This window comes from Lynx canadensis, chromosome B2, assembly GCF_007474595.2.
Source record: "Lynx canadensis isolate LIC74 chromosome B2, mLynCan4.pri.v2, whole genome shotgun sequence".
Classification (NCBI taxonomy): Eukaryota; Metazoa; Chordata; class Mammalia; order Carnivora; family Felidae; genus Lynx; species Lynx canadensis.
Window position 1 is genome coordinate 105,382,702 of NC_044307.1, and position 23,956 is coordinate 105,406,657.

Below are 23,956 nucleotides of genomic sequence, written 5' to 3' on the forward strand. Positions count from 1 at the left end.
GCCTACCTACCTGGGGGAGGCAATCTATTGAGTTCATCATTCAAATGCTAATCTCTTCTGGAAACACCCTTCCCAGACATACCCAGAATGTTTAATCTGGACACCAGAGTCAAGTTGACACTTAAAATTAAAGGTCATAAGGGGCGCCTGGGTGGCTCAGTCAGTTGAACATCTGACTTCAGCTCAGCTAATGATCTCATGGTTCACGAGTTTGAGCCCTGCATCAGGCTGTGTGGACACCTTGGTGCCTGGAGCCTACTTCAGATTCTGTGTCTCCCTCTTTCTCTGCCCTCCCCTACTCACGCTCTGTCTCTCTCTCTCAAAAATAAACACTAAAAAAAATTTAAAGGTCATAATATGCAAGTTAGTATTAGTGAATAGTTAATAAATATGTATACTTTTTATAAAAAGTTATTTTATATGTAAGGCTTAGATGCAGGGTTGCTGGAATTAGTAAAAACAGCTAGCTTTTATGTTAAAAATAGTTTACTTATTAGAATTTCATTGGAGATAACATGCTTTTAAAATAGAAAGGATCCTATATTCATATATTTAAGTAATTTTGGGATCTAGATGTATGTATAGAAGAGTCAAGGAAAATGGGAAAGCCCTATTAGGGAACTTAGAAAGCTTGAGGGTACAATGACTCTTGAAAGGGAGAGTAGATGAGAGAGGAATTTGTAAAAAGAGATAAGTCTGAGAAAAGCCCTGCAAGATGATACCTGAGTCCTGGGGTCAAAGGTGTCACATAAAATGACACATAAGGTGTCAGAACCTCAGTCCAGTCTCTTCATCTAGCCGCTGTCCCATCTTGACTCCAGAAGGGAGAACAGAGGGAAAAAGAGGAGACATGGACATAACAAGTCCCTCCTCCAATCCCTCTCCCCGCCCCCCATCTCCATTACCAATTATCACTGCAGAGCAAAATAACATGCAGAACATACCCTCTTAGAACCCTGAGGTATGTTGAAATGAGTAGAATATTCATCAACCACTGAGAGGGTATTACCTGTAGTGAGTATGGTAAGTGTTGAGGATTCCAGGATAGATGCCATTCTTGCCTTCAGAGATTGCCCAGCAGGATGGATGATGATTTGGACATAAATCATTACACTGCAGCTTGAAAATAGGAATGTTAGGCATATTTTACCAAGTATAATCTGAACACTGAGCATAGGAATAAAGACCCAGCAAGTGTCTGAGTTTGGAGAGAGCTTCCTAAAAGAAGGAGACTTGAGCTGGGAAGAAAGGTGTGAGTGTAGAGGATGTGGGCAAGATGGGAGACAGGCTGGGGAACAACCCAGGCAAAGGCAGACAGGAAGGAGGAAGCCTGCTTGTGTAACAAGTGTAGACAAAATGGGGTAGCTGGTGGGGAGCAGGGGGAAGGGAACGGAAGGAAGAAGGCTGGAATGTGGGTTGGGCTGTATTTGAAGGACTTTGAGACTGTAGAGTATTGTGTTCTGTTATCAGTGTCCTATTGAACTCTGATGGTGTGCATTTATTTTTTTCTATTTTTAAAGTTTGCCGACTTCATTCCAAGTTATTAATTGGGTCTTTATAAGATGAGATGTGATACAATATCTAAATTAGTCAACAATAGGACAGAAAAGCAGGAACCACAATATAGCAAATAAAAAATAACAGCCTTAATTTAAAGATTTAGATAAAGTAGAGCTGTCTAGGTTTTCAGAGAGCAATGATTTACTTCCTGGAAGTTGGTTAATGGGGTTTTTGATACTGTTAGTTTTAGCTATTGTTTAACACAATGGCTAAGTCCTGGAAGAGAATAATTTTAATCCAAAAGCTATAAATACATTTACTTAAGGGGAAAAAGAAAATTGCAAGTTGTCATTTTATTTCCATTCTAAAAATAGCTGGAACATTATCCTTTGAAACCTCGTTGAAAGTAGAACTTCATTAATTGGGACTCCACTGATGAAAAAATTTTTCATAATCTCATGAATTTTGCTTTTGCTTAGCAAACCATTTCTTCATGGCTGTTGTAAACCAATAATAAACATGGTATATTGAAGTTACATTTACAGTATTCAAGACAGATAAGCTTTTCCATTCAATCTCATCCATCTTGGAAACATTTTTTTTTTTTTTTTTAGTAAAAAATATTTCTGAAATTCCTAGGTACTGGGAATATAGCTTTGAACAAGACATACACATCACTGCCCCTTAGGAGTTTACATTCTAGTGTTCAGAGAGAGACAATAAATTTGAAAACATATAAAATGATATTTTGAGGGACCAATAATTGCTCTAAGAAAGTCAGTGAAAAGAATGACGGGGCCTAAGGTAATAAATAAGAAAGGGCCTTTGTGTGGAGGTGATATTTGAGTTACACCTGAATTGTGGGAAGGTGATCCACTGGGAAAAGCATTATAAACAGAGGAACCAAAGAGCAAAGACTGAGACAGGTCTCATCAACAAAAAGAAGAGTAGATAGCTGAGTAGTGAACAAGCTTTACTTAGGAGGTAAGATCAGAGAGATGGGGGAGTCAGACCATGTGAGGCTTTGGAGGCTATGAGGAAGCTAGATTCTAGCTGGTCTGAGTTTTTGCTAGGGTGGGGGTGACATAATTGGATTTATGCTTTGGAAAAGGCATTTGGGCTATTTTGTAGGGGTTTGGGTGGGGAGGAAGAGTGGAGGCAAGGAAACCAATGAGGAAGCCGCTGCAGTGGTGGCTTGGACTAGGGTTGTCACTGCAGAAATTGTGAGAAGTGGTAAGACTCAGGAAATGATTTGAATAGATGAATTAGAACTGTTTGGGCTCTGCCCATATCCCCTTGGCATTCACTGCTTCAGTGCATGCTGAAGGTTTTCTACTTCCTGGCTAGAATGCTAGGGAGCTGGAGGATAAGCATCCCAACTTCCTCACCTTTGCAGTGGAGAACAACCCTGATGTATGTCCTACACCATCTTCTCAAAGGCCCCAATTGGATCTGTCCATTATCAGTAACCTTGTCCATTATCAGCAATCCAGCTGTCCTTATCAGTAACCTGCTCATCATCATCCACTATCTTCCTCCCTTCCTTCTCTTTCCTGGTCCCTACAAATACCTCTTGGAATCACCTCCTAAATAAAGTGCACTCCAATCCCTGTCCCAGGGTCAGTTTCTCTGGGAACTCAATTTAAGACAATAATTTTGGTAGAGGCATCTGGGTAGCTCAGTAGGGTAAGCAGCCAACTTTGGCTCAGATCACAATCTCATGGTTTGTGAGTTTGAGCCCTCTGTCAGCTCTATACTGACAGCTCAGAGCCTGCTTCAGATTCTGTGTCTCCCTTTCTCTCTGCCACTCCCCATGCGTGCCCTGTATCTGTCTCTCTCTCAAAAATAGAGAAAACATTAAAAAAAAGTTCGAAGACTCTAATTTTAGTGAATTATAAGTAATTAATTACTGTGAGCCATAGGACCTTTAATAGGTAATATTTTTAGGATTTTTTTGTTTTGTTACATATACAGCAAGACTGCATTTCCACCTCAAGTGTGTTTTCCCATCTACTTTCAAAGTCCTACTTATGAATCTTCTTAGAGTAAATTATCTGGACCATCTTCAGCAAATGTATCTTTTTATCAAACTACAGCTGGGTTGTAGGCATATAAGAGCACCTGGCTCCAGGGGTCCCAAACAGACCAGTTTGGCCACTCACTGCTGACAAAATCCAAAGGCAGAGAAACAAGTGGTGGTGACACAAGAAAGGAATTTGTTTCAGTGAGGCCAATGGACTAGCCTCTCAAAGACTGTCTTCAAAATGCCAAAAGTTTCCAATGTAAAATTCCAAGTTTACATAAGAGAAATGGGACAAAGACTGGTGGGTACATTCAGGTGGGCAGTAAAAATCAGGGCATCGAGGGGCGCCTGGGTGGCTCAGTCGGTTAAGCGTCCGACTTCGGCTCAGATCATGATCTCACGGTCCGTGAGTTCGAGCCCCGAGTCAGGCTCTGTGCTGACAGCTCAGAGCCTGGAGCCTGCTTCAGATTCTGTGTCTCCCTCTCTCTCTGACCCTCCCCCATTCATGCTCTGTCTCTCTCTGTCTCAAAAATAAATAAACATTAAAAAAAAATTAAAAAAATCAGGGGATCGTTGTCTTGGACGGGGTCTTGCTGGCTCAGGGAAGTCCCTGTTGGTTGAGGGGATAGTTTCAATTCCCACTGGGGATTCTTTGCCTGCAGGGTCTTTTGCTTGAGTGAAATATAAACTGGAAAGAAGAACTTAATCAATTAGAAAGAACATATTGAGGTTAAAGTGGTAGTTGAAGTCCTCTTTCAAAACCAGGGAAAAGTTAACCTGGAGGAAGAGGCAGAGTTTCTTTGCCATCTCTGTGCCTCATAAAGCACCATCTCCCACGACGATGGAGCCCTCTAGAATTTAGTTGTCATCTATGATTACCAGACTTTTAATATAAAATTCTCACTAAACTATTGTAATAGGGACTTGGGTTAAATGTGCAGATGTGGTGATTAACCATCCTGGTTTGCCTGACTCCGAGGGGTTTTCCTGGCTTGGGAAATTCAGCTTTAAACCTGGTCAGTAACCTGGGACTGACAGGTTTTTGGTGGTTTGTTGTTTTTGTTTGTTTATTTGTTTTTAATGTTTATTTATTGAGAAAAAGAGAGAGAGCACACAAGCAGGGGAGGGGCAGAGAGAGAGGAGGGCAGAGGATCCAAAGCAGGCTCTGTGCTGACCACAGAGCGCTCCATGTGGGGCTTGAATTCTTGAACCATGAGATCATGACCTGAGCCGAAGTTGTATGCTTAACCAACTGAGCCAGGCAGATGCCCTTGGGACTGACAGATTTTAACACTGAATTATTGGTCACTTTAAAGTGACTGGATTTTTGGTCACTTTGTCAGAGTTTGGGCCCTGGAGTAAAAAATATTTGAGTTCTCATTTCTGATCTGCCACTTACTGGCTTGGTAATAATCATGGGTAAATCACTTAATCTTTCTATTCCTTCATTTCTTATCTATAGAGTTAACACTAGTACCAAAATCATAAATCTGTTATAAGGATTAAATGAGATTATATGTGATAGGCAGAATAATGGCATCCCAAAGATATCCACATACTAACCTTTGGAATCTGTGAATATAATATTGCATGACAAGAAAAAATTAAGATTGCTAATCAACTGACTTTGAGATAGGGAGATTTTCCTGTATTCTGTGGGTGGGCCCAATGTAAACACAAGTCTCCTTTCTCTTTTGAACCCTTACCATTGTTTGTTTATCTATTATGATTACTTGTTTTGTTTTACTTTGTTTTATTTATTTGTGAATTTACTTCTCCTTCTTAGTTTAGAAACAAGTTAAACATGAGGACAGTTTTTACTAGCTTTTCTCTTCCCAGGATGGTATCAATTTTCATAAAGTAGGTAATAATTATCAAGTATTATTGAGTAACAAATATATGGGGAAAGAGGAAGTAAAGGCAAGCAGTTTTTTAATTTGACCTGAAAATTCCACAGTCATATTCACTCACATGCCAATGGCAAAACTTGGTTTGCAAGGGAGGCAGAGAGAAATTAGTCTCTAGCTAATGCTGTTTTGTGTTCACCTAAAATTCAAGAGGAAGAAGAGAGGACTGAGTATGGAGAGGACTGAGTATGGAGGAACAGTTAGCAGTTTCTCTCTTTAGTGGTTTTAAAAATAATTTGAGTCAATTAAAAGTTATCTATAATTGGAGTGCCTGGGTGGCTCAGTAGGTTAATCCTCCCACCTTGGCTCAGGTCATGATCTCCCGGTTCATGGGTTTGTGCCCTGCATCAGGCTCTGTGCTGACAGCTCAGAGCCTGGAGCCTGCTTCGGATTCTGTGTCTCCCTCTCTCTCTCTGTCCCCCCCCCCCCCCCCACTTGAGCTCGCGTGCTCTCTTTCTCTCTCTCTCAAAAATAAATAAACATTAAAATATTGTTGAAAACCAAGTTATGTATGAGTTTAGAAAGCTATTAGGAAACAAAATGCCCCAAAGGCATTTAACTAAAAATGTAGGTAAATTCCCTCATCCTGAAAGGTAAATTCCCATTCCTTAGAAAAGGAAAGAAAAAAAAATCATTCCTGATTTTGAGTTTCATAGAATTTGAACTCATAAATCTTACAACTATTATAACTAGAATATATTAGGCAATCCTGGGCCAAAAGTTTTAAGAATATAAGCCTAGTTAAGTCAGTTTTGTAGAGTCTGCCCTTCAGAACTTCCTCATTTTTGAATTCCTGGCTTTAATGGCAAACGGAGTGAAAAAGAAAAAAAAAAAAAAAGAAGAAATGTGTGCCACGTTTGTGGGTAGTGGAGAGGTGGGTAAACAGAGTTCTGAGTATAGTTACAAATGTATAGTAACCCAAGTTCTGGAAGGATTTTTGATGTCTAACTGGTTGGACCATCAAGATTTTTTAGGAAGAAGAAATAAACACAAAATTCTAAACTGCTTTAATCATCTGGGGGATGTTATCATTTTTACTTGGGGCTTTTCTCCAGGGTTGTATTTAGTCTTTTAGCTAAGGCAGCAGCCCTGGCAGAATGTGTTTAAGCTACTTTAGAATATGGGCAGGTTGCTTTCTTTCTCCTAAATGAGTCAGGCATTCTAAGCACAGAGGACATCATACAAAATATATAGATCCAGAGAGATATAGACTAGATAGAGTTATAGAGACAGAGAGGGAGATGAGGGAGGTTCCTGTCACTCAATTTATACCAAATAGGATTTCAAAACTTGAACAAAACTAGTCACAACTTTTTTTTTCTAGCATAAGAGGGCCAAGATAATCTTTCAGTGCACATCTTTAAGTTATTAATGTTGAAATGGATAATTCCACGGTATATTGTGAACTGAAGTTGACCCAGTAAAATTAGTATGGTCTAAAAGAAAGTTACTGAACACACTTGTCTGTTTTCTGAGGTTGCTAGTTTTGGTGATGGTTGGCTGTAGGCAAGGATAATGTGGAACATTAGATGGAAATACAGTTGTGGAATTTTAATAAACTGCCAGTCTGCTAATAATATGCTTTTGTTCAAACTATTTTTTAAATTTGGCAGTTACTCACAAATCTTAGTCCAGAAAAAAAAATTGTAAATTTTTGTTAGGAAGATGTGTATAGTATTTGGAGAATAAAGACAGACCTTCACGCCTTCCAGAAAGAGACTTTATTCAGGCACGAAACTACTAAATTTGTACTTTCAGAGGTTGCTGTAATCTTTTGGGATCTGAAGTCACAATTAGAGGAACAATTGTAAATAATAGAGTCATATTTCAATAGTAAGTTTCAAGTAGTACATTTTAGGTGGCTGTTACTATTTTTGGCGCACTAAACAGTGCTTAGTATGTAATACTCATTTCCTTCCATATTTGAATATTATTTTCATACAGATACGAAAACAAAAAGGAAAAAGCCCAACTTCAAATGTACACATTCATTTAACTTCTGAATATATAATTTTGCCACTCTTGATAAAATTTCAGAGTAGTGAAGACCTGGGAAATTTTAGAATTCAGAGAGACTATGTATAATAGTTGGCAAGGGCTTAATATGCTTCATGACGTATATTTATCTTATCTTTCCCCTCCTGCTAAAGATATACTTTGCATAATTGCTTTCCTATTCTGCCTCAGGCTATCAAGTCTAATGAGGGATTTTTTGGCCTTCTTCTAACTGGTGTCAAAGAACTATTGTCCTTCCCCCATTCCTCCTACCCTTTGAATCTAAGTCCAAAATAAATGAATGGTAACAAGTTTTCTTCACTGCTTTTTAGTGTAGAGTTTCAGTTCAGGAAAAGTTCTGTTCAAGAATGAATTCCAGCAGTGTTCCTAATGCCAGCAGGCAGCATAAAAGTCTTGGAGTATGGAAGTAAGCCAGAGTAAATTCTGCTCTATTTAAGTGAAGAATCATGATAACATACGATTATGATTCTTTTTTTTTTTTTTAAGTTTATTTATTTATTTTGAGAGAGAGAGAGAGACAGCACAAGTCAGGTGGGGCAGAAAGATATAGGGAGAGAGAGAGAATTCCAAGCAGGCTTCACACTGTCAGTGCAGAGCCAGACTCGGGGCTCAAATTCATGACCCAAGCCAAAATGAAGAGTCAGATGCTTAACCAACTGAGCCACCTAGGGAGGGGGTGGGCATTAATGACTCTTAATGCAAACTTCATGGCCATCTTTCCTTAAGAGTTTAAATAGCATTTATGGACAACAAACTTTTAAAGGTGAAATCATTCCAACTGTGATTTTTATATACTATTCAAACACAAAATATGGAGCAAGGTGCTAAGAGAGCATTCTTTCGTTGTGGAATGGTGGTTCTATTACTGAGGTAGTCAGGTTGAATGGTTTTAGAGCGGATGTATGGGGGAACATAAAGAGAGAGAGAGCAGGCAACCTTTTCTGGGATAGGCTTCACCCTTGAAGGTGAAAAGCAGTCCTAAGGACCCACATGGAGAGGGAGTGTTGTACCTCTTCCTCCTTGGAGATGGCCAGTCCTTCTTGGAAGCCACTGCCTCACCCATGTGGAACCAGGCGATGTAACCCAGTGCTTCAGGAACCGGGAGGTGCAGTCCTACTTGGGATCATGAGAAGAACCATTTTATTCAGTTCCTCATGCACTCAAGGTCACATCCTTACTTAAAACCCCTTAATGGTGAATTGATCAAAGTTCTTTTACCTCACCCCAGGCTCTCTCTCTCTCTTTCCTTGCTAGCCACAGTTATGGCTTCCACATTCATTCTTTGAACCTCTGTACTAGATTGGGCCCCTTCTCTCCCATCCCCTTGAACATTCTCACTTCACTCTGCATCTCCATTTGTAGCACTTACTACAGTTGTAGTTAATTATTTATTACCTGTTTCCCTTGCTAGACTGTAAACTCAATGATGACATCAAATATGTCTGTTAATTGCTATACTTCAGGTACTTAGGATTTTCAATATAGATTTTGTGAATGAATGAATAACTGATTAGCTAACCAATGGCCAACTGGATGGTTGAATGGCTGGCTGGTCTGATTTCCGTTTTTGCCTATTTCCCCACCTCCCAGGATATGGGGCAGGTCAGCAGGGCACAGGTGCAAGAGATGAGTCCCATAGGGCACAGCACAGTGAGGGTAGGGAAGGACTGGCAGGGGAAAGGGGACTGGTAAGCTCTATTCTTTTTTTTTTTTTTAATGCTTTATTTATTTTTGAGAGAGAGAGACAGAGTGTGAGTGGGAGAGGGGCAGAGAGAGTGGGAGACACAGAATCCTAAATAGGTTCCAGGCTCTGAGCTGTCCGCACATAGCCCAGCATGAGGCTCGAACTCACAGATGTGAAATCATGACCTGAGCTGAAGTCGGACACTTAACTGATTGAACCACCCAGGCGCCCCATGGTAAGCTCTATTCTTAGAGGAAGTTATGGTTCAGGAGGGTCAGAGATCAAATAGCAAAAGCCATATCCAGAAGAAGAGTGAGGGCTTTGGATTCAGTGGTGAGCCAGGTCTGTAATGGATGCTGAGGGACAGAATGAATCAAAGAGCCAAAGATGCTGAAATGGACAATGAGTCAGAACAGGCAAAATGAAGGCCTTCTCTTTAGTTCCAGGTGTAAGATGCCAAAGCCTAGGGACACTTTTCATGAGTGAAATGTTCATTTAAAGGTGTCAGTCTAGGTTGTGAAGGTAATAGTTACCCAACTTTTCAAATATACTTCCATATTTCCTTATCTGAAATCTCTACAGTCCCATGAGTTTAAAATTCAGAATTTTTGGGATTTTAGAAAGGAGATAGTTAGGGTGCATATTAGGTATTATCCCCAGTGAGTTTTGAGACAACACTTGTTATCAAACACATTAATAGTCATGCAGAGAAATGTATGAATATGCACAGTAAGTGGAATAAAGAAACACCATCAAGAGCTTCAGATCAATTCAGGTCAGATTTTGCTGCCAGATGAGATACAAAAATAGTTTTCAAAGTTTTTTGGGTTTGGAAATTCTGGATGAGGGATTGCGGACCTGGTACAAGCACTGTGTGCTTTTTGACACCCTGTTAATTCCTGTTTGACTGATTATCAGCAGCAGAGGAGATGTCCCGGTTTGCTGACCCAGGGGCTCCTCAATTCTTTTTTTCTTTTTTTAAGATTTTATTTTTAAGTAATCCCCACACCCAACATGGGGCTGAAACTCACAACCCCAGAGATCAAGAATTGCATGTTGCACTGACTGAGCTAGCCAGGTGCTGCAGGGAAATCCCGATTCTTCCCAGCCCTCTTTGCCTGGAAGGAAACTTGGCCACCCCTTGTCTTTTCCTTAGGCTTCCTTTTTTTTTTTTTTTTTTTTTTTTTTTGGTAAATAATTGTTTATTTGATCATAACATTAAATAATGGAAATATAACGTCTTTGGGAGAATTTGTGGCTTAAATTGCCAAAAGAAAATGGAATAAATGACGTTGGAGAAGCAGATTTGCCAAGGTTGCCCTAAGCAGATGATGCTATATCATTTGATCCAAATGAGGTGGTTATTTTTGGTATCTATTTTTTTTTATTTTATTTTTTATTTTTTAAAATTTACATCAAAATTAGTTAGCATATAGTGCAACAATAATTTCAGGAGTAGATTCCTTAGTGCCCCTTACCCATTTAGCCCATCCAACCCCCCCACAACCTCTCCAGCAACCCTCAGTTTGTTCTCCATATGTATGAGTCTCTTCTGTTTTGTCCCCCTTCCTGTTTTTATATTATTTTTGTTTCCTTTCCCTTATGTTCATCTGTTTTGTCTGTTAAAGTCCTCATATGAGTGACTCATATGATTTTTGTCTTTCTCTGACTGGCTAATTTCACTTAGCGTAATAACCTCTAGTTCCATCTATGTAGTTGCAAATGGCAAGATTCCATTCTTTTTGATTGCCAAGTAATACTCCACTGTATATATATACCACATTTTCTTTATCCATTCATCCATCGATGGACATTTGGGCTCTTTCCATACTTTGGCTATTGCTGATAGTGCTGCTATAAACATGGGGTGCATGTGTCCCTTTGAAACAGCACACCTGTATCCCGTGGATAAATGCCTAGTAGTGCAATTGCTGGGTCATAGGGTAGTTCCATTTTTAGTTTTTTGAGGAACCTCCATACTGTTTTCCAGAGTGACTGCACCAGCTTGCATTCCCACCAGCAATGCAAAAGAGATCCTCTTTCTCTGCATCCTTGCCAACATCTGTTGTTGCCCGAGTTGTTAATGTTAGCCATTCTGACAAGTGTAAGGTGGTATCTCATTGTGATTTTGATTTGTATTTCCTTGAGGATGAATGATGTTGAGCATTTTTTCATGTGTCGGTTGGCCACCTGGATGTCTTCTTTGGAGAAGTGTCTATTCATGTCTTTTGCCCATTTCTTCACTGGATTATTTGTTTTTTGGGTGTTGAGTTTGATAAGTTCTTTATAGATTTTGAATATTAAACCTTTATCTGATATGTCATTTGCAAATATCTTCTCCCATTCTGTCAGTTGCCTTTTAGTTTTGCTGATTGTTTCCTTGGCTGTGCAGAAACTTTTTATTTTGGTGAGGTCCCAATAGTTCATTTTTGCTTTTGTTTTCCTTGCCTCCGGAGATGTGTTGAGTGAGAAGTTGCTGCAGGCAAGATCAAAGAGGTATTTGCCTGCTTTCTCCTCGAGGATTTTGATGGCTTCCTGTCTTACATTGAGGTCTTTCATCCATTTTGAGTTTATTTTTGTGTATGGTGTAAGAAAGTGGTCCAGGTTTATTCTTCTGCACATTGCTGTCCAGTTTTCCCAGCACCACTTGCTGAAGAGACTGTCTTTATTCCATTGGATATTCTTTCCTGCTTTGTCAAAGATTAGTTGGCCATACGTTTGTGGGTTCATTTCAGGGTTCTCTATTCTGTTCCATTAATCTGAGTGTCTGTTCTTGTGCCAGTACCATACTGTCTTGATGATATCAGCTTTGTAGTATAGCTTAAAGTCTGGGATTGTGATGCCTCCTGCTTTGGTTTTGTTTTTCAAGATTGCTTTGGCTATTCGGGGTCTTTTCTGGTTCCATACAAATTTTAAGATTATTTGTTCTAGCTCTGTGAAGAATGCTGGTGTTACTTTGATAGGGATTGCATTGAATATGTAGATTGCTTTGGGTAGTATTGACATTTTAACAATATTTGTTCTTCCTATCCAGGAGCATGAAATCTTTTTCCATTTTTTTTGGTATCAATTTCTTTCATAAGTTTTCTATAGTTTTCAGTGTATATATTTTTCACCTCTTTGGTTAGATTTATTCCTAGGTATTTTCCTTAGGCTTCTAAGAGATGGTTGTAGGTCTACAATCCTTATTAAATATCTGCTGTGCTCAGGGCTCAGTTGGGGAGTAGAAAGATAAGCAGAAGGTGCGTTGTTTAGGTTTATCTTCTTTAGGTAATTCTTCCCTATTTTAGACATTTTAGACATTTCACCTAAGCTCTGTGTCTTGTTTCCAACATTACAGATCTGCTCAGCATTAAAAAACAACTGGTTATCCTTCTTCAACCTAAAACCAAACAAAAATCAAAATCTATTATATTATAATCCTTATCACCATCCATTAAATGTCCCAAGTTAGAATCAAATTTTCACTTCCTTTACATTTCACAAATAATCTGTCCTAAATGCTGTTCAAGTCTGCTACATGAGTGCCCTTCTCTCCTATCCTGTGAGGGTTTCATCATTTCAGCTGGTTCAGTCTGGACTCTCTTTCCCTTATATTCTATGCCCTTTCTTATCCATCAATCTCTTTCTTGCTGACCTTAGTCATTTTTCAATAGTAATGTATTTTGGGGGGGCACCTGGGTGGCTCAGTCAGTTAAGCCTCTGACTCTTGATTTCATCTCAGGTCATGATTTCATAGTTTGTGGATCTAGCCCCGCATCGAGCCCCACATTGGGCTCTGTGCTGACAGCGGGGAACCTGCTTGGGATTCTCTATCTCTCTCTCTCTATTCCTGCCCTGCTTGTGCATGCTCTCTCTCAAAATAAATAAATAAACTCTAAAAGTAAGAATAAGAGTAATGTATTTTTTAACATACTATTTGTTTTAAAAATTCGCACTGTATTTTAAAAATATCGATGTTATGAAAAATAAAGGCTGGGGAACATTTCAGATTAAAAGAGACTACAGTACAAAAGAATGAAATGCAATACACAATCCTGGATTTCGTCCTACACACACACACACAAAAAGCTGTCATAGTATGAAGGTCATTGTTACAAAGTTGATAAAATTGTAATAAAAATATTATATCAGTGTTTCCTGAATTTGATGCCTGTAACATGGTAATAAAAGAGAATGTCTTTATTCCTGAAAAATACACACTGAATTATTAAAGGGTAAAGGAATTTGGGGCGCCTAGGTGGCTCAGTGGTTAAGCGTCTGACTTTGGCTCAGGTCATGATCTCACGGTTCACGGGTTTGAGCCCTGCGTCTGCCTCTGTGCTGACAGCCCAGAGCCTGGAGCCTGCTTCGGATTCTGTGTGTGTCTCTCTCTCTGCCCCTCGTCCCCACTTGTTCTCTCTCTCTCTGTCTCTCTCAAAAAGAAAGAGAAGGAAGGAAGGAAGGAAGGAAGGAAGGAAGGAAGGAAGGAAGGAAGGAAAGAAACGAAGAAAGAAAAAGAAAGAAAAAAGGAATTAATGTGTGAACCTACTCTCAACTAGTTCAGAAAAAATAAAATGTGTATTAAAATGTGCACATGTGTGGGGGCGCCTGGGTGGCTCAGTCGGTTGAACATCCGACTTCAGCTCAGGTCATGATCTCTCACTCCGTGAGTTCAAGCCCCACGTCAGGCTCTGTGCTGACAGCTCAGAGCCTGGAGCCCGCTTTGGAATCTGTATCTCCCTCTCTCTGCCCCTCTCCTGCTCATGCTCTGTCTCTGTCTGTCTCAAAAATAAATTTAAAAACATTGAAAAATAACTTTTAAAAATGTGCGTGTGTGTATACACATGCATATCCATATCTGTCCATTTGTATCTATGTAAATAATATACATGCTATAGGTAGAGGATAATAAGGCAAATGTGGCAAAATAGTAACAATTGGTAAATCTGGGTAAAGAGAATATAGGAATTTTTGTACTATTCTTGCAACCATTATGTAGGTTTGAAATTGTTTCAACATAAAAAGCTTCTCAAAATTCATTTTTAGTATAGAGGCGCATGGGTGGCTCAGTTGGTTAAGCATATGACTTCGGCTCAGGTCATGATCTCGCAGTCCGTGAGTTGGAGCCCTGCGTTGGGCTCTGCTGACAGCTCAGAGCCTGGAACCTGCTTCGGATTCTGTGTCTCCCTCTCTCTCTGCCCCACCCCCCACACTCATGCTCTATCTCTCTCTGTCTCTTGAAAATAAATAAACATTAAAAATTTTTTTCATTCATTTTTATTATAACACACACACACACACACACACACACACACATACACACATACAATTTCAGCAGCTTTCCACAGCCCCGTGTAAAGAAATTTTAAGCTTCTCAGCATCAGACTCAAGAACTTTCTATAATCTGGTCCCAACTTAGTTTTTCTACCTTATTCTTTCCTTTCCTTAGAGGTATTTTTTACTCTATTCATGCTGAAATGATCACAATTTGTTCTTTCTCCTGTGTTTTATTTCTGCTGTCCTTTCTGCATGGTGTGCCCTTCCTGCTCCTCTGCTGGTAACCTCCCGTGACTGCTTTGAGACCAAGCTCAGGAGTCACTTCCTCTGCAACACCCTCCTCTACAACTCTCTGCAGAGTTAACATTCCCTCCCACTATGCACTAAATTTTGCATTTCCTAAAATTCATATGTTAAAGCCCTAACTCCCAGTGTGGTAGTATTTGGAGATGGGGCCTTTGGGAGGTAGAGTAAAATGAGTTCATCATGGGTGGGACCCTCATGATGTGATTAGTGTCCTTTTAAGAAGAGACACCAGAGAGCTTGCTCTCTCTGCCATGTGAGGACACAGCAAGAATCTGGTAGCCATCTGCAAATCAGGAAAAGAGTTCTCACCAGGACCCAACCTGCTAGCATCTTTATCTTGGACTTCTCAGCCTCCAGAACTATGAGAATATACATTTCTTTTTTTTTAAGCTATGCAGTCTATGGTATTTTGTTATGGCAGCCTGAGCAGACTAATGTCTGCTTTTTTTTTTTTTTTTTTTTTTTTTTTTTTTTTTTTTTTTTTTTTTTGGCAACACTTTGCATAGAGGTAAAATATAGCATTTAGGACTCTTTCTTTTTTTTTTTTTTTTTTTTCAACGTTTATTTATTTTTGGGACAGAGAGAGACAGAGCATGAACGGGCGAGGGGCAGAGAGAGAGGGAGACACAGAATCGCAAACAGGCTCCAGGCTCTGAGCCATCAGCCCAGAGCCTGACGCGGGGCTCGAACTCCCGGACCGCGAGATCGTGACCTGGCTGAAGTCGGACGCTCAACCGACTGCGCCACCCAGGCGCCCCAGGACTCTTTCTTATGTTGGGTTGCTGATGGATCTTTCTCACCCACTGGGAAGTGAATCCTAAGGGTAGCATCTGTGTGCTTTATCTTTCTGTCTTCAACACAGCGCCTGACCCACTGGATTCCAGGCTTGCTGAATGAATGAACCAGCATCTGAACCTGACTACTTTAGTCATTCATTAACCCTACTGTTTGAGCTTGGATTCATTGCTACTTTACTTGAATTTGTGACAAGTTGACTTTAGCATTTGACAGAGAGAGCCACAGTGAGCCTCAGTTTCTAATCAAGCAGAGGTATTGAATATAGCCCTGCCTGCCTGTTCCTATATTGTAAATGATGGATTTCAGTAACCTCAAAAGAATATCTTAGTAAAGAATGTTGAATGCATTTAATTGAAAACTGTTACTCTGGAAAAAAATACTTTCCTTCATATACTAGATGAACATGAACTAGATGATAAAGCATACCTACACTAATGGAGAAATTTTTTTTATGAAGTACTGTTATTAATAAATTATGAATAATTTTTCTTTAGGTAGTACCAAGTTAAACAGCAGTAGGAATCTTGGTTTCCATTTGTTTGTTACCTTCACTCCAACTGATCTTTTATTAAAAGTATTTTTTCTTGGAGTGCCTGGCTATTTCAGTTGGTGTTTCCCCACTTTGGGTGTGGAGCCTACTTGAGAAGAAATATTATTTTCTATACAAGGCCCTTGTTTTTGTTTTGTTTCAAAGCTTGGCTTAAGTCTTTTTTTTTTTTTTTTTTTAAGTACACTCTACCCCAGGCACCCTGTGGCTTAAATCCTTTAAGCCATTTATAAATCTTGTAAATGTATAAAGTCACATAGAACTTGATCTGTCCCTCCTTGTGTGTGTGTGTGTGTGTGTGTGTGTGTGTATGTGTGTGTCTCTTTCTCTGGGGTTTTCTTTCCGTTTATTTTGAGAGAGAGAGAGAGAGAGACAGGGAGAGAATCCTAAGTAGGCTCCACACTGTCACTGCAGAGCCCGAGGCACGGCTCAAATGCAAGAACTGAGAGATCGTGACCTGAGCTGAAATCAAGAGTCAGATGCTTAACCAACTGAGCCACCCAGGTGCCCCTCGTGGGGTTGTTTTGAAAATGAAAAAATATATGTAAATTGTGAACATAGTAGATAATAAACAGTAGCTCTTATGATTAATACTTTATATATCAGGAGAACAAAATAAGAAACTGATAGGTAATTAAAATATCTGAATATCGCTTTTACTAAAACTTTTCATTTTGTTTAGAACACTCATTGGTAAATTGAGCTTATTCATATTATCTCATAATTAAGATTATTAAGATATTAAGATTAAATTAAGTAAAATTAGAATCATCTATTGTATTACATGACATATACATCTATTGTTTAGATGTATATATCACCATATATATGGATATATATATCCATAAATATTTATTCTCTACTCCCCAACCTCCACACACATAACTCTCTTTTTTAAGGAATGGCCCAGAAAATAACTTTTTACATACTTAGTCATTATACATGTCATTTGGAGTACACACACTGTAAAATAAAGGTCAGTTACCTATTCATCATCTGTCATGTGAATCCTACATTTGCCATTCTGTGTGGCTTCAGGTAATAGATATACTATATATGAACACATTCACCTTTGCTTAGCTCAAATATGAAAATACCCCAATAGTCATGCATATAAGGGACATTCTAAATTTTGAGAACTATTAGAGTTGGGTATTTTTAATCAAATGATTTAGTCATTGCTTTCTTATAGAGATTTTTGACTCTTTTAGTGTTAAGGTCACAAACATGCTAGTCCTCTAGTCATTTAGTGTGCTTACTATTTTGATTATTATAAGAGATTTAGAGCTCACTATCCTTGGGGCTCCTGAGTGGCTCAGTTAGTTAAATGTCTGGCTTTTGATTTCAGCTCAGGTCATGATCTCATGGTTTGTGAGTTTGAGCCCCACATCAGGCTCTGCGCTGACAATATGGAGCCTGCTTGGGATTCTCTCTCTCCCCGTCTCTCTCAAAATAAATAAATAAACTCAGAGAGAAAATTTTTAAAGAAATGAATTATACATAAAATTAAACCCTCTTATTCACAGAGCAATTTTCTCTGCTGTTTACATCAGTTTACACTGTACTTATCTTTTCTTTCAAGGCTCTTAGCCACTGCCTTAATGATTTCCTTTTTCCATTTTTTTTTATGTCAATTTAATCTCTTATCCTAAATCAAGGTTTACTGTTTTGTCTTTCTCCTTTCCGGTCCATCTGCTTTCACAATAAGGATAAAAGAAGATTTTGCTGTATTATCATAAGGCAAGACTCTTAACAGAGCAAATTACATTTTTCAAATAGGTTCTAGTATGGATTGCAACATGTTTAAAGTGATTGCTCCTTCCTTTACTCAACCTCAGATTTAATTTTTAATTAAATTTGAATTCAGTTTTTCCTTTCTCTCTCTCTCTCTTTTTTTTTTAGACACGAGGGTCATGGGAACAAGTTTGAGCTTAGTCACTCATACGGGTTTTAATCTTCATAGTTATTTTGTAACTCAAACAAATATTAGTCATTCTAAGAAAGGGTTAGAGGAATTATTTGGACATTTCATAGGACTTTAGCTCAGATAAGTTATTCCAATAACACATTTTTACCAAAAATTGGCTTTAATTATTGTTTTCCTGACTTATCTGCTTGTAAGCTCTCTAAGTTCCATCAGACTCCAGGAATGCTTTAAAATAGTGCTTTGGCCTAAATATATTGGGAGAAATTATCAGATTTTTTTAAATCACAAGATAGTACCATTTCTAAAGGAAATTAAAAAAAAAAATTTTTTTGAATGTTTATTTTTGAGAGACAGAGACAGAGCGTGAGCCGGGGAGGGGCAGAGAGAGAGGGAAGCACAGAATCTGAAGCAGGATCCAGGCTCTGAGCTGTCAGCACAGGGCCCAACACGGTCTTGAACTCACGAGCTGTGAGATCATGGCCTGAGTCAAAGTCAGCTGCCCAACCAACCAACCCACCCAGGTGCCCCTAAGGGAAGTTTTTAATAATAATTATTATATTGTATAAAAATGCATTTTTGGGCGCCTGGGTGGCGCAGTCGGTTAAGCGTCCGACTTCAGCCAGGTCACGATCTCGCGGTCCGTGAGTTCGAGCCCCGCGTCAGGCTCTGGGCTGATGGCTCGGAGCCTGGAGCCTGTTTCCGATTCTGTGTCTCCCTCTCTCTCTGCCCCTCCCCCGTTCATGCTCTGTCTCTCTCTGTCCCAAAAATAAATAAAAAACGTTGAAAAAAAAATTTAAAAAAAAATGCATTTTATAGTTTCCTTTTAGCTTTTTCCTTAGCCATTGTTTACCTATTCATGATGTACATGGAGACCAGTAGATACCCCTTATATGACTATTATAGTATAAAGACACTTAAGGAGTTGGCTAGAGTTACACACAAGGTGTGTTCCTTTAGCCTTTTGTCTTATCCCTGTCTTCAGGGATGCCAAATAAAAGTAACATTTAGCAATATTTGCTTCTGATGTATGGCACCAGCAAGAGCCACATTCAGGAACAGGAATCTGTGTCAAGAGGTAGGCTCTTGCTTCGGATTCTGTGTCTCCCTCTCTCTCTGCCCCTCCCCTGCTCCAGTTCTGTCTTTGTCTCTCTCTCAAAGATAAATAAACATTTAAAGAAAAAAAAAAAAAAAAGAGGTAGGCTCTGGCCTCATTGTTCATCTGTCTTCTAGCCCCAGACTGAAATGCCTGTAGGGGTGAGTTGAGGTGGGTGAGGCATGGGTAGCATGGGGCCTGATTCACCTCCTGTCTTAGTTACTTGGGCAGATTCCTCCACTTCTCTGAGTATCAGTTTCCTCATTGGTAAAATAAGGGAATAGTCCATAGTACTTACTGAACACTATGTGCCAGGCACTGTTCTAACCACCTTACATGTAAAATCTGTTCCACCTTCACAACAACTCTGTGAGTGTGGAAGATCCAACACACACATACTCTCAATACCCCTACCCTGCTTTTTCCCCCTATCATCTTATAATCTTCAAATATATATATTTTAAAAATATTATATTGTTATTGTTCTGTAAGTCTCTTTGTTCTAGATGGTAAAAATAATGTCCCCAGGGTAGGAATTTCCACTGGTATACTTTTAGAACAGGGCCTGGCACTCAACGAATATACATTGGATGTTGAATAAATCAAGTACAGAGATTAAGTAATTTACTCATGCTCACAAAGCTAGTAAAAGGCAGACTTAGGAATTGAGCCCAGACTGTTTATCTCCAGAACCCGTGCTCTGGAGATATAACCCCCAACAGCACTGTGTTATACTGCATAAAATTAGATAATTGATGGCTTCCAAAGCTATGGCTCATAATGCTGTTTCACATCAGTTATATCTGGTGCTTTAAAAAATACAGATCCCTACAGCTCCCCACTATCTTCCATCAAATACTCTGATTCCCCTTTAGTGGGTCTGGAGTCACTCCATTTCATCCCAAAATTCCCAAATGAACTAAATTTGCATCTGAGGTAGAGAATCAATGCTTGAAGTTTATCCCAGTAAATTTCTTAATATTATAAATCTCAGAAATTTATTCTGAAAGGAGCTCAGACTGAGGCTAAAAAACAAAACAAAACAGAAAGGCAAATGGAAGACAGTAGGACCAAAACCTGCTTCTGAGTTAGGTTCTTGTTCCGGCTCATGGTTGAGTTCATGGCTGAGTTTTATGGATCTTTCTATAAAGACTTTCTAGCTAATCCTAAATGTTACATAGAATTGGCCTCTGATTCATAACTAGAGTTTTTCTGTTTTTTGTTTTTAACATGAGAGGTATTTTAATTTGAAATTGCTGTGAACTGGGGTGGGGAGGGTGCAAAAGAATGGAGAAGAAGCCCTGGCTGAGGTCAAACAGGAAGGAACCAGCTTGTCCACAGCTCCCTGGATCTCTGGCTTCCAAGATACTAGCTGCTCCTCTTGCACAAAGATGCTGGGCTCAGCTTCAAAGGGTCTGGAACTTGTCAGTCAGGGACTGCATGGCCACAAGTTGCTCTTTAAGGTCATCTGTTTCTCTGTAACACGAGATACTGAGGACAGCCCTGTGCTCCAGATGGTTGCTGCTGCCTTTCCAGTCTTGGGGGGGTCATCAAGCAGTTTTTGGTCCCCAGACAGTTCAGGCCCTCTGGGCAAGACGTCTCCATGGCTTAGGACCAAGGGCTGTGAGCTTCCTGGAACTTGGGGTGGGGGGGTGCTCTGGTGTTGAGGTCACCACTCCTGCAGTGTCCACCATGCATGCATAAGCAAGATGGCCCTGGCCTGTGTGTTAGAAGTTGGCCCTTTGGGGCTGCATCTTTGACTGATAATGAACTAATAATAATCTATGTGATTTGAAATCAGTGGTTTCACAATTTAGTAATTTAACCATTTGCCTAAATGCTCTGTAGTATGTAGAATATGCTGTCTGTCCTAAATGTGAGACAGAAAACCATCAAAACCCTACAGGAGAAAACAAGACAACAATCTCTTTGACCTCAGCTGCAGCAACTTCTTACTTAACATGTCTCTGAAGGCAAGGGAATTAAAAGCAAAAATGAACTATTGGGACCTCATCAAGATAAAACACTCCTGCACTGCAAAGGAAACAGTCAACAAAACTAAAAGGCAACCGACAGAATGGGAGAAGATATTTGCAAATGACATATTGCATAAAGGGTTAGTATCCAAAATCTATAAAGACCTTACAAAACTCAACACCCAAAAAACAAATAATCCAGTGAAGAAATGGGCAGAAGGCATGAATGGACACTTTTCCAAAGAAGACATCCAAATGGCCAAAAAACACATGAAAAGATTCTCAACATTGCTCATCATCAGGGAAATACAAATCAAAACCACAGTGAGGTACCACCTCACTGCTCAGAGTGGCTAAAATTAACAACTCAGGAAACAACAGATGCTGGTGAGGATATGGAGAAATGGGAACCCTCTTGCACTGCCAGTGGGAATATAAACTGGTGCAGCCATTCTGGAAAACAGTGTGGAGGTTCCTCAAAAACTTAAACGTAAAATTACCCTGCAACCCAGCAATAGCACTACTAGGAATTTATCTAAAGGATACAGGAGTGCTGATTCATAGGGGCACACGTACCCCAATGTTCATAGCAACACTATCAACAATAGCCAAATTATGAAAAGAGCCCAAATGTCCATCAACTGATGAATGGATAAAGAAGATGTGGTTTATGTATACAATGGAATACTACTTGGCAATGAGAAAGAATGAAATCTGGCCATTTGCAGCAATGTGGATGGAGCTGGAAGGTATTATGCTAAGTGAAATAAGTCAGTCAGAGAAGGACAGATATCATATGTTTTCACTCATATGTGGAAATTGAGAAACTTAGCAGAAGATCATGGGAGAAGGGAAGGAGGAAAAAATAGTTTCAAACAGAGAGGGAGGTAAACCATAAGAGACTCTTAATACAGAGAACAAACGAGGGTGGATGGGGGCCGGTGGAGAGGGGGAAATTGGTGATGAGCATTTAGGAGGGCACTTGTTGGGATGAACACTGGGTGTTTTGTAAGTGATAAATCATGGGAATTTATTCCCAAAGTCAAGAGCACTGTATACACTATATGTTAGCTAACTTGACAATAAATTATATTTAAAATAATAATAGTAATAAAATAAAATCAGTGGTTCCACAATTTAGTGATTTAACCATTTGTCTAAATGCTCTGTAGTATGTAGAATATACTGTATGTCTTGTGGAAAAGTAGCAGTAATAAGGAATGTTCTGATAGAAAATGTTATCCTTCTTTTTATTAAAATAATAACTTCAAAATTATGCTTCTTTTTCAGATATCTGTGTCTAACAATAAATGGATAGATAGCCTGACCCTCTCCTGGAACTGGACTTTAGGAAATTTGTTTTTCATAGCTTTTAATTAATGATCCAAACTCTACTAGATAAGCAGAATTTTTTAAAAATACTTTTTGATGACTCATTATTCCTTCAAGTCATGAGATAATCTTTACCACAGCAATGCAATGGAACATGGTGCTAAATGACCTGAAACAACAGCTATCCCAGAAAGATGGTCTCTGGTTGTCCTGTAGGTGACTTCGAGATCCTAAAACTAATTATAGTAAAGAATATATTTAACAGATGTCCGTGAAATTGATTGAGAACGCCCCCCCTTTTAAAAAGTATAATACACATACCTTAACTCATTTACTTCTAAAAAGTTCTGTGAGTTATGTTGGCATGGATTCTCCAAGAAGCAGATGCTAATTCAGGATTAAATGTACAAGAAATTTATTAGAGTAAAAGCCTGGGACAGGAAATGAGGAGGGAAAATGGGGAATATGAAATGTGAATCTGATCATATCCTGGTCCTCCTTAAAATCCTACAATGTCTTCTTATGGTCCTTAGATTATATACAGTGTCTTTAACATGGCCTGTAAGGCTCTGCATGATCTGGCCCTTACCTCACAGCCTCAACTTTTGATTGGTTCCACATCAGCTTCTTCACCCCAAACATGTTGGTGAACTCTTAGCTTCTTAAAAATGTCCTTCTCTTTCCTGTTCATAGGCCTTTGCACTTGACGTTCAGTTCCTCCCTTTTCATATAGCTAACTCCTACTCCTTCTTCTCATCTCAATTTAATCATGACTGTCCCTGACTCTCCAACAAGAGTCAGTAAGAGTTACCTTATGTATGAACTCAGCTGTCAGTAGATTTCCCTTACACTGCTTGTCTCCAGCCCATAAAGGGATTTTCTTATATACAAGAAATACAGGTCCCAAAGCCATGTCTGCTGTTGGCCTTCCCAACTAATTCCACCATCATTTTGATGTGAATTTATATCTTACTTAATCATCTTGCCAGTGGTAAGTGGGCAGATTTTCCTTAGTTTTTGGCTTGACTCTGAGGTAAGTGCAATAGCAGGCCTAATCAGGGAAATAAAGATATTTTGCCTATTTTCCCTGGACTGCTTTAATATCTGGGAACGAGTAACCTGCTGGGAGTTGGTGGTTTGGATTTATGGCTAGAATATGAGTTTGGGAGTCAAACTCAGGCTGTAATCCTAACTACACCCCTAATAGCTGTTTAGGTTGACTCTGTGAGTCTCAAGTTTTCATCAGTCGAAAGGACAGGGAAATCACGGCAGACATGGAAGAACACAGTTGCAGGGTCTGTAGCTGTGGAAGTGTCAAGACACTGTGAGGATTGAGGATTACATACAGTGCCATATATATATATAGCACAAAGAGAGTGTGGCTTTGTTGGACACCTGCCAATTTTTAACTCAATCAGCTTGAGCTCAAGTAAAGAACAGACTGATAATTTGACTATGCCCTTACATAGATGTTCACTGCCCTCCCCTTTCCTATCCCTGTCAATGGGTGGTGGATTCTAGGGGCCAGTATCATCCTTCTGAGGGTGCATGCAGTCCTTGTCTGCCTGACCTAAATTGTGGGTAATGA